Source organism: Carettochelys insculpta, chromosome 12 (genome assembly GCF_033958435.1).
Source record: "Carettochelys insculpta isolate YL-2023 chromosome 12, ASM3395843v1, whole genome shotgun sequence".
In the NCBI taxonomy this organism is placed as follows: Eukaryota; Metazoa; Chordata; order Testudines; family Carettochelyidae; genus Carettochelys; species Carettochelys insculpta.
In genome coordinates, this window is record NC_134148.1 from 24,473,938 (window position 1) to 24,489,196 (window position 15,259).

The following is a 15,259-nucleotide window of genomic DNA, read 5'->3' on the forward strand; positions in this document are numbered from 1 at the left end:
TCTCTCCCTTTCCTGTCTATCTACAACCTTTTGTTTGGTTTTCCTCTATTTTTTGATTAAGGCCCAAGAATAACCTACAGTAAGTAAACCTTTCAAAACACCAGACCCATTTTCCACTTCAGCAGTTAGCTAAAGTTAAACCTTCTTGAGAAGGATGTTACTTGCAACACAACTGAGTCTTGCCCACTCACAAGCCACATGCAGCCTTGTTTCTTCATCACTACAGAGCCACAGGAAACAAACTATTTTTTCCTCTGGGCACCTTTATTATTTGATGCCTGTGTTGTCTTTTCCACTACTTAATGCTGAAAATACTTCTAATATGAGGTTAAATTTTCATGATCGGGGAGCGTGGGAGTGTGGAACAAAAACCATGACGACACAAGACAGACATGGCAACTGAAACATCATTGCTATTGTACTCAGGAGTTGTAAGAAATCAAATCATTTTGATTAGGAGGAGACTGAAAACTGGAAACTTACGGATGATAGTGGAAACGGAGGGAAACTATATAAAAAAAAAATCACCCAATCAACCAATAACTCTGACACAGCAACAATGCACCCAATCCCATACTCCAGTTAATGGGAGGCTTTTTTACTGACCTCATAGGGAGCATGACTTGGCTCAAAATAAGCAAGAACCCAACAACCATACATGATTAAAACGGTGAACAAAGGTTCTCTCACTGAAGCAGGAGGGGAGGTTCCCATTTTTCACACTAGGTGCCCCACAGCTCCTTTTAATACTTATGGCATGGAAAAAATACTGCCCAGAGACTGCTTTTTTAAACAAAGAGTCTTTTTTTATAAAATAAAAAGGTTATTATCTGAAGCCAAAATGTAGAAGCTGGACTCCATAAAATCAGGTTCCCCAGATCCAAAGTTAGTGATATCAGGTACTGTAGTCTTAATTTTAAAGATATTTGGCATTTGGATTGGCCATCTGCAAAATCAGTTGCTTAGTTCTGGATTTTAGAGGCTAATTCTAGGTTCCCAGAATTGAACATTAGTTTGTTAGAGAAGTATACTAGAGGAAAGCCACACTTGAACCATAAACACTTTCACCTTGTTATACAGTGAAAAGAATAGTTATATGCAACCACAAATAAAGCGTGTTACTTTAAAAAGCCTTAAAATTCAAGCAGTTTTTTTAACCTAATGTCTACTTTTTCAAAGCAAAACTCCTCCAAGAAAAACTGAATTCTCTCTAGGCCACCACCTTATCTCCCCACCAAAAAAGCCCCAAACCAACAACCTCTAACAGTTTCTGTAAGCTTTAAGTAGGGCTCAACTACATAGCTTTATGCATAATTTCATAATAGGTCAAAAGATCAAGCAAGAGTATGAGCAAAGATGATGTTCCAAAAATGAGTCATTCACTGGCATCTAACATTACAATTAAAAATCGTTAAGTTATGTAATAGAGTTATCAATTAATGTATAGTCAGATACATAAATTACTCAACTTCATTATAAAACTCCAAACCACTGAAGAAATCTAAATGTTCACATTGCATGCAAAGATCTATATCCTTGCTGATATGGTGCTAACACAGATTGACTCAGGCTGAACCATTAGCTGTGTAGCAAACTCCCACACAGGCATCTGCCTGGCTTTTCCACCTTTCTTTCTTACAGGTGGTTAGTTAGTTTAACCCACATTTTCCAGACTGCCCAGACTGTTCCATGCAACTGATGATCCAAACTAATTGCTACAATAGTGGAGAATCATTTACCAGATCAACATTAAATTCATGATATGCTGGATCAGGTTTCATTACTTGGGCCGTAGCTTGTCATGTCACCCAAGATCAATATTTAATGTAACATAAAGTAAGCTAACATGATTCAATGTTACTGCAGCCTGTTGAGAAATCTCAGGTTTTTCAAAAAGTGGGCCCATATTAAGGATCACTTTGTAATAATTCCAGGAAATTGAGTAATAGATAAATATATTGCAGCATACACCAAAATCACTTATTCAACAAAGAAGCTGTTCCTGTTAATGTAACCTGCTGCTGCAAATCATGGAAAAAATCTTCCAACAGAACCCTAAGCATGGCAAATTGGGCAAAGTTCCTGTTGGGTCTCAATAAAGAAATGAAATTTAGAACTCACCTCAATGGACTTCCCATCCTCTGATCACTCTACCAATAGTCCCTGTTTTGGTTTCACTGACTTGTGCACTGAATGAACATATGCGGAGTGAAGGAGCAAGCGGCCACTGAAACTGAGTGGTATGGTTTTTTTGCCTAGAGTGACAATAGCAAATCACAGAAAAGACATGTTTACCTGCTGTACCAAGCTGTGTATAGACAGATTTCAGGAGAAAGCAAAATTTTAAAAGGTTACAGAATCACAGGGCTGGAAGGGACCTCAGTCCAGCCCCCCGCTTCAAGCAGGATCAACCCCTACTAAGTCATCCCAGCCAGGACATTGTCCAGCTGGGACTTAAAAACCTCAAGGGATGGAGAATCCACCACCTCTCTAGGCAATGCATTCCAATGCTTCACCACCCACCTAGTGAAGTAGTTTTTCCTAATATCTAACCTATACCTCTCCTTCTTCAACTTCAGACCATTACTCCTTGGTCTGCCATCTGACACCACCGAGAACAGTTTCTCACCCTCCTTTTTAGAGCTCCCCTTCAGGAAGTTGAAGGCTGCTATTAAATCACCTCTAAGTCTTCTCTTCTGTAAACTAAACAAGCCCAAATCCCTCAGCCTATCCTCATAGGTCTTGTGCTCCACACCCTTAATCATTTTTGTTGCCCTTCGCTGAACCTGCTCCAGCAAATCCACATCCTATAAATGGAAGGCATGAAAGGCGCTACTGGCCACTATTTGTAGTGTCATCCTTCTACTTTACATAGTATATCCTTAAAAAAACAGACTCAATTCTGACCTCAGATATATAGGTGCAGCATTCATTGGCTTCAGTAGCTTAATCTGCAGCAATAAATAAATAAATTAGGTATTACACAAACTTTTTATCTGTAAGATAGTGAAGTACTGGAGTATGTTACCAGTGAAGCTTGTGGAATCCTCATCATTGGAGATTTTTAAGACTGGGTTAGACAAACATCTGTCAGAGATGATCTAGATCAGGGGTTCTCAACCTTTTACGTTCTGAGGCTCCCCCAACATGCTCTAAAAACACCAAGGCCTACCTGAGCCACACCACCTGCTTTTTTTCAATTAAAAGCTATGGCCAGCATTAGTGGGTAGCACGTAGGGCATGGCCCCAAGCTCCACTTCAGCTCTGGGTGATGGGGCTTAGAGCCCCAGGCTTCAGCCCCAAATAGTCAAGGCTTTGACTTTCTGGCCCTACTTGTCAGACCTCCTGAAACCTGTGCACGGCCCCCTGGCATTGGTCCCCAGCCTCCTGGTTGAAAATTAGTGGTTTAGATATATGACATCATTCAGAGATCCTGTATTGTATGGTGGGGCTGGGGACTTAAGGCAAAGCCATCCTGTCCATAGGCAGGCACCCCAGGCCCTGTTCTTTTGGGGGTCCCACAGTGACCATCCACCCATCAAGTGGCAGATTATCTGGGCAGGGCACAGCAGTGGCAGCAGCAGGGAGTCATCTCCTCTCAGGGCCCCCTGCATTCATCACATGGATGGAGCCAGCTCTGCCACACCACACTCTCCCAGCCTGCTGAGCCCTGCTTCTCTGCTCTTTGCTGCCCACAAATAAGCAGGGCTCAGTGGGCCAAGAGGGCGTGGAAAAGTGAAGCAGAGTAGGCTGCTGCTGGCACCACCTGCGTGATGAGTTGGGGGTGCCAAGGGGAAGGAACCCCCTGCTGCTGCTGCTGCTGCCACCATCCACCACTGCCTGGGGCACGGCATGGCAATCTCTGACCCAACTAGTCAGGGAGGGAGCAAGGGGACAAGGTGGAGTAGAGTGGGGAAGGGGCAGGGCCTGCAGCATGGGGGTGTTGCTCCAGGCCCTGCACATGGGGCACTGGGATGGGGGAAGGATACCCTGGGACCCACCTCCCCTCGGGATGGCCCTGACTTCAGGTGACCTCTACAGGTTCCTTCCAGCCTACAATTCTATGATTCCACAAGCGGGAATTGCACTTGTGTGTGTGAGAGAGAGAACAGAACTGAGTCAATGATTGTAGTTAGGGTGAGCAGATGTCCAGATTTCATAGGGATAGTACAACTATTTGGGAATTTGTCGTTCATAGGCACTGAATACTCTCCACCCTCATCCTGGTTTTTCACATTTGCTGTCCAGTCACCCTAACTGTATTTACTAAAGTAAAGGTCAACTGAGTGGACCAAATTCTTCCTTCAATTAAGCCACAGAACAATGGTATGGGTGTAAACTCTGTTTTCACTGTGGTTGTGTGTAAAATAGGTATGAATTTAGCCTGTTGAACCTATTATAAATGTAACTGATTAGCAAAATATACGAATGAAATGATAGACACAATGTTGTTGCTTATAAGCTCAATAAATAGAGGCATGGGAAGTTTGCATTTTAGTTTAATTTTAAAAATATTAAAAATGAAAATGTGACATTCACCACACTGCAGTTTTACTGACCAAAGAGATCATCTACCTTCTATGTTCCCCAAAACAAGGCCCAGAGAGCTACTGCCTTGTTACTGACATACCATAACTGTATATTATTTTTAGAACAAAGGCCAGTGTCTAATAGCATCTGACTTCACATCTCAGTCTGTTCTGTTTGCCTGTGTAAACATGAATGCAATGTTCTCTCTTTTACTTATTCCATAAAAACTGAAACACAGCAGGTTGTTTTGTTTTAACCTTTAATTTATTTTATTCTTTTCCTCTTTCCATTTCAGCTCTGCATCTCTGATGTTCCAGTGACATTGGATACACCTTAAGGGCTCAAAAAAAGTTCAAACACGCTTCATAGCTTGAGCTTGAAATAAAGGCTACAGGGTAAAACATACTCCCTTCTTCTGTGATGTTGAAAAGCCACAGCTGTCACGTGGTTCCCCTCTCTTTCCTCAGGGCAAAAAGGCCCTGAAATATTACTGTGATGAGTATGATAAAAATGCTCAGATGGATTTGACACGAGAAGCAAATAACTTTACCTAGTCACTCACCTGGCAATTAGTGTTTCCAGGATGGGAATCGGGGACGGGGCAGTTGTTGGGGAAGGTGAGGTGGACTTCGTTAGCCCCAGGGCAGCTCCACAAAGTATGCAGGATCCCTATGATATCTTTCTACCTAGGTGAGATCTCTCAGGAGGGCTCTGATGACTGCTTTAGGTAGTCAGTAAAGATAGAAGTATCATTTCATTGCTCAACTGATACAGCCTGTGAATGTCTAAGCATGTTTTTGAACAGCTTGAGGCTTCTGCTGTGCTTTCCATACTGAGGCTGTGAAGATGCCCACTAAATTATCTTACTAGAGTTGAGAGTTTAGTTTATTTGGGTTCCTGATATTCACAATTGAGATAAACATTAGGTAATATCAGAAAACTAAGATGTTCCAATCAGAGACTTTCTGCAGTGAGAGCATGAATAAGAACATGAATTACCTGAACTACCCTGAAAATGGTAAAGCTGGCTGAGAGATCACCCAGACTTTATTCCCACACCCTGTACCCCAATGTTATTAGGAAAAAAGAGACGGAATGAATCACCCCACGTAATGGAGAGCTTCCTGATGGCCCTCCACATTCTCTCCTAAAATGAGAGAACGAAAAAACAAAGCTGATACGGTGCAGTGAGTGAATGGAGACTCTCCTGACTATGCCTGTCACAGCCTCCATGCAATCCCACCTATATTCTTCCTCCATAGCTCATCAGCCATACCCACTGTTCGTTTCTGGCTCCCAGATGTCACCTCCTTAGGGCGTAGATCCACATCTCTCTGTTTCCTGACAAGGCATTTTAAGACTGCACTACTCCCTGCCTCACACTGATGTTTTCAGCAAGGCAGACTGAGTTTAAGAATGGTCATACTAGATCAAACCAATGCTCTGTCTCACCCAACATCCTGTTTTCAAACAAAGGACAGATTCTTCAGAGGGAATAAAGAGAACAAAGCAATTATTCACTGATCATTTCTCTGTTGTCCAGTCCCAGCTTCTGCAAGTTGGAGATTTAGGGACACCTAGATACAGGGGTTGCCATGCTGGCCATTGACGGACATATCCCCCAGGAATGTACCTAATTTTATTTTGAACCTAGTTATACTTTTGGTCTTCACAACATCCCCTAGCAACAAGTTCCACAGGTTAACCACGTATTGTGCAAAGACGTCCGTCCTTATGTCTTATACATACTTCCTCTTCATGTAATTTGGTGACCTCTAGTTCTTGTTTTATGAAAAGTGACAAACAGCACTTCCTTATTCAATTTCCATGTGGGATTCATTATTTTAATAACCTCTATCATACCTCCCTCCTTAGTGGTCTTTAAAAAGGCCAGCATGAAGGTTCCACTTGCTCTCTCTCAGAGGGCTAGGACCAATGTAGCGCCTTAAACTATAAGATTTACCGCACAGTGTAACTATCCTTAGGCAAGCTCAAACGTGTGACCTTTGGAGCTTAGTGCAGATGCCTCTACAGCTTGACCTAGAGAGCAGCTGGCACTAAGCTTCAGAGCTGTAGAGGACACTTCTGCTTTCTCTGTCATATACTCTAAGTACCACTACATGGGACAGTTAACCACGCGTAGGTGTGTAGGTTACAACAGCTTCTTCTCTGCAAGCACATTTCACTATTAATAAAAAGCATTACCAAAAAAACAATTAAAATAAAAGAAGAACCTACTAAGAAAAAAGCTTACTAGAGTTCAACTATCTCCAATGTACAGCTCTAGTAGGTTCCAGGAGGCTCACCCACAGTGGACACAAAGGGAGCAGCTGCCCCAGAACCCAGCAACTCAAAAGGGTCTGGGGCAGAGGCTTTTATTGCTTACCGCAACAGTGGTGGTGGCCAAAGCTCTAACCCCTTTGAACCATTGCTCTGGGTGGCTGTGAGGGCTGCCTGTGGGAGAGGAGGGTCCAGATGTGGCACACTCCAGGCAGCACTGAGGGCTGGTTGACTTCAGCCCTGCCCTTTCTGCCCAAGGCCATACTCTTTTCAAGAGTGTAGAGCTGGGCTTCCCCCACTCACACACACGCACATCTTGCCCAGGGGCCTGGCAAAGCTGTCACCCCAACTGTATTTCAGTCCTTCAGAATCACGACTGGGTTTTCCCAATGGTCACAAGCTCATGTATCTTAGATCCAGAAATAGAACAACCACACAGACAGCTCAGCTCTTTCTTTATGCAGCTTGGATCTTAGGTCTCTTTAGTAAGCAGTCAAGAGAAATAGCCCTCTCCTCAGATATAGCCTGTAGCAATCTGGTGTAATTCAATATAGTCTTTCAAACTCCTTATCACTTCCCAAGTCTCACATTTGTCAGCTCTTCCTCCCAGTTAGATGGCTGATGCCTTAATACAACCTGATCTTCCAAGGACTTTGTGAGAAACTGCCATATCTATCATTCCATTGAGCTGGACAGGCATAAAGCTGGGAACTGGAACCCATCAAATATGAACCCATCAACAGAAAAATAAATTGCAATTAAATGGATATTTTCACTAAACAGCCACCAGACATTTTCCATCTTGAGTTTGTTGCTCCTTGATGAAAATCCAAACAATTTTGAAGATTTTCTACCAAATGAGATCAATTTCATTTTTTGTCACAAAATTGTGAGTGAAAAATTCATTTCCTGACCAGCCCTATAAACAGAGAAAGGAGGAAAGGGACTTTTTATGGGAGTCTTCCCAATCAGTGGATGCTTTATTCATGGGCCTCTTAGAACTGTACACTTGGACTGATCTCTTCATGGGAGACAGGAGGACAGATTACTCAAAAGGACTGGCTGACTCTGTTTGTCCTGTCACACTGGCCAATGGAACAAAACCAGTTCACAGGATAGGGTATCTGGCACACCATGAAGAACAGCAGCATAGGATAGTCCTCTGCAGCACAGTTCTCCAAATCAGAATCTTCCCAAAGCTGCCCTGTGGATGTATAGGATAGAGACATAATAGTGTAACACTAGTACTATCCAGCCTGTAAACTCTGGTCTACGTGCAATTAACAATCTAGCTCTATGGACAACAATGGCACAAGAGCAAATTCAGAACACTTACGTCACAACTCAGTAACTTGCTTCTAAAAACATACTATGGCAGTCACAATGGGAAATGCTACAAAAAGTGAACTTTTGGGTCCGAGTGATAAATTATCTTGTTCTTTGGAGTAGAAATTGACTCAGAATAGAAGAGGTAAAGTGATCATGGATCCTGCAGAGAGAAGTGTGGTTAAGTATGCCTCTGTCTTCAAAGAAGAGATGGAGTGATTTAAAAGAGGTAAGGAAAAACTGTGTTTTGGAGGAAGCCACAGCTAAATAGCATAAAGCCAGACATGCATATTATGCACTGGGAAACACTGTAAATCAGTGACTCAAGGAGCTAAATAATTATGCCTGCTGTTCAAAACAAGTGGCCCATAACCATTGTGTGCACATCTAACACAGATAATGGCATATGCATTTTTAGAGGCTACAAAACAACAATCAATTGTTGCTTAGATTCCTATTGAGACCCCATCACTAACATTCAGGATTTGTTTTAAATGTTGGCAAAAGTTAAGAAATTCATCAGTTTAGATTTAACATAGTTTTTACTGCAGCTGGCACAAGTTGCAAGCAGTAAATTGTCTGGCCCTGCCTCTTAACTTCAGCTATAAAGACTCATGCTTTCAGCTTTGAAATCCCCAGTTTAACTCTCAGTGTGGGCCATACTGGTGGCAGTCCTTTTTTACCTAGAGACATGGTGGATTCTTCATCATTTGCAGTCCAAGTCAAAACTGGATACCTTCCTAAAAAACAGGTTGTAGTTCAAAACTGAAACTGCAGGTTTGATGCAGAAACTCTTGGAAGAGGTTGTCTGGCTTGTGTTACGCATGAGATCAGACTGGACAATCATCTCAGTCCCTTTTGGTCTTAAAAATCTAGAAATCATCTTCATTCCATTAAAAAAATTCAATTACACCCTACTGGAAGCAAGTCAGGTAGAAAATGTTATATATTGTTTCTATTACTCTGTTATTTACCAGAGAACAAGTGCAGAACATAGTGCACCAGAGTGATATATTGATGACTCCCTATGTTGCTAAGCATTGGTATTTTTCAGAGACCGTGGCTTCATTCCTAGATACCAGTGACAAAAATTAAGCATAGAAGTAAAAAAGCTTTAGGGACACCACCATCTTCTCACCTGTCACAGGTAAAATTAGGCATTTTTTCCTACCATAGCAATTTGGGCATAATATACCACTAAAGAGAATGTAATCAAAGGGTAGACTCCCCACGGGTGCAATGTATTCAAGCAATAACAGAAGTAAACAATGTACAAACTGGTTGTATCTACTGAAAGTTTTTTTTGTTTGTTTTTTTTTTAAATAGATTTTCCAGGGAAGGGAAATTTAAATGTGCTATAATGCTGTTACTGGTAGGGTCTCTGTAAGAAACAAGCTCCTTCCTTCTTATATACACATAATACCCAGGCGTCTACTCAGCCCGGAAAGTTTCAAGCAGGCCAGCATTTGTCTTCATGCAATTTAAGGAGTGTACTGAGCCTCCAGAAATAGGGCAGGTCTACACTAGACCTTAAAGTCGATCATAGAGACACAATTCCACCTACTACAATTGCGTAGCTGGAATCAACATATCTACAATTGACTTATCTGGCCGTCCTTGCTGAAGGAGGTTGATGGGAGAAACTCTCCTGCTGACCTCCCTTTCTTCTCACAAGAAATCAACCCAATAGTTGACATTCGCAATTGCACTAGGTGCACAAAATTGAACCCTGGAAGATTGACCTTGGTAGTGTTGATGTACCCTCCATTGTTTAATGTAGACTGCAAGGCCCCAGGTTACAGCAATCAGGCAAACTAATGTACAATTAGTAGCAAGTCTAGTTGAAAGCAGTACACTAAAAGGGCAACAAGTAGGCAAACAGACTGGCATGACAGAATCTTACAGAAGAGAAAAAACAATGTTGCTATCTCTGCTGCCATTTGTAGGTCAACACTAAAACAGAAGTGAGCAAGACAGCCCTCTGCTGCTACCTGCATAATTTAGCATAAATGTAGGTATTTCACTTTCTTCGGCTGGGATAAATTAAGAATATATTTTATCATGTCGATTGTGAAAACAGACAGTGAATCCTCATAGAAAACTTTGTTTACAAATAAAGTATCTTTCAATCAAGCTCCATATAGTCTTCAGTCTCTGTATTTTGATCTTTTCTCGGTCTTTTTTTTACAAATGTTCCCATTCAAGCAGAACTATTGCCTTGAGATTTCAGCTGCTCGTGGCATTTATTCCACACTTGAAGTCAGTCTTCTGTTGGAGATGTCATAATTGTTTGCACAGCAACCAACTGTGATGTCACATGCAGAGGATTATAACTTTAAGAAGCAGACTGGCAATAGGAGCAGATGAGCTCTTAAGGGATAAAGACTCTGTTTTCATGCAAATGTCCTAAATAGACAGTAAGAGGAGATGCAGATCATATAGGCTGACACACAAAGAATTATTTCTAAATGCATTGATTTTCAAAAATTACCATGGAGAAACTAGCAGTCTTTTAATGAACTGCATGAAAACATCTCACTGAAAGTAATATTTACAGTCAGATTACTAGGGTATAGGGAGAGGAAAATACAAGATTATGTATGGGTCATTTGAAGTTATTCTTCGGGTCAATTTGGATGAAGATGTTGGCAAATGTATAAAGATATTTTTAATCCCATGTAAATTGGAATCCTGCACTGTCTTTCTGATCCTTCACTAAGCTAGTGAATTCTGATACTAGTTTGACTGATATTTGATATGATGATTCCTGGAGCAGGAAAAGCAACCTTTAAGCATGCATAAATAAAGGCAGCATTGTCAGAGGATATACAGCAACATAACGACAACCTCTGCGTTATTTCATCTAACGAGGTCTAGCCAGTAACAGTAACTAGCCTACAAAAGAAGGGCTGCAGTGTTTCAATATGTCAAGAGAGCCATCTCGCTGGCCTTTTAGTGGAGAAACCGAAGCAGTGCTGCAAACAAGCCTTAGATTGTGGGGGAAATTCCTAGAACCAGATTAGCTTTTAGTGGAATCCTTGCCTCTTACTGGGGTGCAGGCATGAGTGGAAAGATAGAAATTGGGTAAACGCTACCAAAAAAAAAAAAGTCTTTCCCTATTAGCAATCTGCACAGTACTCAATGTTCCCGTCTCATCATACATCTTCCAATTCCACTAGCATCAAATAGTAATTGTTCTGCTTCGTTACTTGTTTGGAACAATGTTGCATTTTGTTCCTCTTTCAAAACAGCCTTTGAAGTCATTTGAGTTTTAAAGTAAGTGCTAAATTACTCTCACCATGAATGGACATGAACGGCATTCTTGGTGCAGTTTATATATTTATTTCAGGACTTAGAGGGGACAATCGTTTTTATTAATTCCCAGGCTTTGCTCTCGCATTCATAATCCTACCATCAAAATACCTCACACCACCACTTTGAGGTAAGGAAGTATTATTATCCCCATATTACAGAGAACGGTCTGCTGTTCCTATTTCACACACAGCCGCTCCTATTGTTCCCAACGGCTGATGCGCACTGCTGAAAAAATAGCCACTCATTTATGTCTCTAAATGGCCAAAGAGAACTTTTCAAAATCTGCCTCAGAGGCCCAGATTTATAAAGGTGTTTAGGTGTTGCTGTGCTCAACATTACATCACCTGACTGATTCAGGTGCTTAAATTTCATATTTATGCTTCAGAGTGCCTAAATTGCTTTGGAAAATTAGATTTTGCCCCTAAATCAGGGAGGCATTGCAATGCCAAGTACAGCCATACCCAAACACTTATAAATATCTGTGCCTGAGTGATTTGCTCAAGGTTGCCAAAGAAGTCTGTGGCAGAGCTGGGAATAGATCCCAGTGCATTTAAATTCTACCCAACAAGCATATCACACACATGACTACATCGCCACACAAATGACTAAAGCACCATAACCTTTCAATTGTGTGAATTCGGCAATGGTAATAACGTTTTATGGCAAACAAGTATCTCTCCTTTGCAGATTATATGGCAGTACCCAGGATACAGACTGATCATTCCAGTTCAAGAGTGGAAAGTGCAAATACACAAGTTTACACAAAACAAGCAAAAAATGACAGATTACAGTAAACCCCCAAAATACATGGCTTCAAGTTGCACGTAACTCACTTTAACGCAAGTTAAACACAACTTGAAGCGGCTCTGCGGCTGTCAGCCTGGTTAGCTGCCTGAAGCTGGGAGCAGCTAGGCAGGCTAAGAGCCCCTTCTCACTGACTTCCCCCAGCCATGTGGCTATCAGCCTGACAGCAGGAGGGCTGAGAGATTTGCTGGGCACCTGGACAAGTTGTGTGTGTGTAGGGGAGATGGGGTAGCTCTGCACTCCCAGAAGGGGCAGGGCCTCAAGCTGCCCTCACCACTGCCTGGGATGTGCTGCACAATTCCCCAACCACTCTCAGAGGCAACCAGAGCATGCCCTGTGGCACTCAGGGGGCAAAGGGCCCAGGGAACCTGTCCCTCCTCCACCCCATCAGTGGGCCTGGTGATATGACGATACACAAAGAGAAGGATTCAAAGGGGAATGACTAATATAAATATGCATCTTGTGAAAGCTATTTCACATATAATTATTGGGCACTTATTTTTTGACTACTGAACTCCTCCACTCGTCTGAAGGAGACTTTTTTTTTTTTTGTCTCCATTGTCTGAAACTAGATCTTGGATGAATGCAACACAGCAGAAAGAAAATAAAGAATCAGCACTAGTTGCAGAAGGGAATAAAACCAGTAATAACTGCAGTACATGCCCCCGGATGCCCCCAATTCCTCAGCCAGTGATTCAATAACTATCATCACATTCAGTAGGTTTATATCCACTTTGCAGACATACGCTTTCCCCAACTATCTACGCTTTGTAGTTTACTTTTGCAAAGTGAGTAATGCATGTATGTCAAAGCCATATATCTACTGGGAAGGGGAGACGATCAGTCCATGCAGAACAAATTTTGTGCCTATTGACAGATGTTCTACTGGCCTTGCCAGTGGCTAGAGTCCCCCAGGCCCAAGTTCAATAAAGTCAAGTGGACTCAATGCCAAGAGAAACTCCTTAATCCAATACAACAGTGACATTTGATCACTGGACTAAAACACACTCATTTGTCAGGAACATTGTCCTGTTTCCTTCCAGGCTTCTTAATTTATGGCTTCCCCTTTGCAGCACCAGAATCCAAAGTGTGTTATAAACACATGCAATTTGAAAGCCTCTCTGAGCATCTTGATGACATCCCTTGTTCTCCATGTGTAACCAGGACTCTAACGTTGGGAGGATTTCACACTGGCCTCCTAAAGAGCAACCGGAAGTCAGGACTGAGGGGGTGGAGGGGTTGGAAGAAAGAAGGTGGCATCTATTTGAAAAAAAAGACAGGGCCTCAGCATAAAATCCATCTTGTGTGCCAATTCAAATTTCACTGAGCAAAAGTCATAATCTGGGCCTCTATCTCCGACACAAAATGAAGGAAAGATGAATTCAAATACTTGATTCCTACAGAGAATACTAGGGAAGTGATCTTTAAAACTGAGATCCTGTTGGTGACTTGGGTCGTCTCGCATTAGGCTGATGAAAATCTTGTGGGAAGGAGAGAAATCAAAAGGTCATGGGATGGGGCTCTCAGATGGCTCAAAGACTGGTTAAATATCCAAAATATCCAAAAACAGGCCTACATATCTTTAGCAGGAAACCCATTGACACTGGGTTATCTTCTGCTCTGTAATGTTCTTAGAAACCTTCTGTGAGACTAAGGGTTAGGCTGCTTACCAGTAATGCTCACTGACATCAATGTGAAAGTGCTCACCAAGATGGGATGCACAACTTAGCCCCAGGCCAAAACTCTAAAAAAGGAAATTCTCCAAAGCCATAGCACTTTGTTGTCGGAAGCAACTTTCCATCCCTCAGCCAGTCAACAATTCATGGACTTATACTAGTGTTTTTCTCTTTTCACGATAACTCTGCAATGCCACGTACAGTAAACCCTCGATTTTACGGACCCCAATTTAGCAGACTTTGGGAACAAGGGACAACACCATTGCTCCCGAAGTCCACTGAAGTCTGTAAAATCTTAACCCCCTTCTTCTGCCCCCTCCCAAAAAAAGTTAAGAGACTTAACACCATCACCTGGAAGAACCACCATCGTCGCCAGATGCTCCTCTCACCAGGGGTGGGGCACATACACGGGCAGGCGGCACTCGCATATGCATTTCACCCCTGGAGGGAGGAGCATGTGGCAGCTTTGGTGGCAGTGGCAGCTCCTCTAGCCATGTGCCACAGGGCTCTTCCAGCCATAGGATGCAAGGCAGCTCCAGCCGCATGCAAGGGGACTCGTACAGCCACAGGCAAGGGAGCGCCTTTTGCCACGTGCAGCAGGGTCCCAGCCACAGTCTGACTGCTCCAGCCATGCGCCAGTCTCAGGCACTTTCAGCTCCAATGGCTGCAGTCTGGTGAGTTCCCATCTTTCTTGAGGTGGAGTGGGACTGGGGCTGGAGCAGCCTAGCAGGGATGGGTGGATAGTAAACCCTCAGATTTAGCCAACTTTTGGTATTAACAAATATCCCTTCCCCACATTAGTCCATTAAATTGAGGGTTTACTGTATTGCTAACTGTTCACCATTAGGTAGTGCAGAAGACATTTATTAAGTCTGGATGTCCAAAACATAGATATTACATTCTGCTTTCTTTGATGACCAAATACTTAACTTTGTCAATCAGCTATTTTTGAAACCTCTCTCTATTGCCTGTCACCAAGTAATTTCACCAGAAACATTCAACACACAAGGTGGGTTAGGCAATCTCTCATTGAACCAACTTTTGTTAGTGAAAGAAAGCTTTCAAACTTGCAGAGCTTTTCTTCAGACCAACATTCTTTGGGGAAACATTTAAGCTATTCAGAGGATAGGGGAAGAAAACACCATAATCTTCCCTGAAACATGAAATTAAATCTTTTCACTTATCTTCAGAACAAAAAATTAGATCAGTGGTATTAGAGCACACATGTGCTGCATCCAATGACCTCCTGGAGCAAACAAAGCAAATTTAAAGTTGGAATGAAATTTAAGGAACACTCAGGTAGAGAGGAGTCAACAAAAACTGAGAGG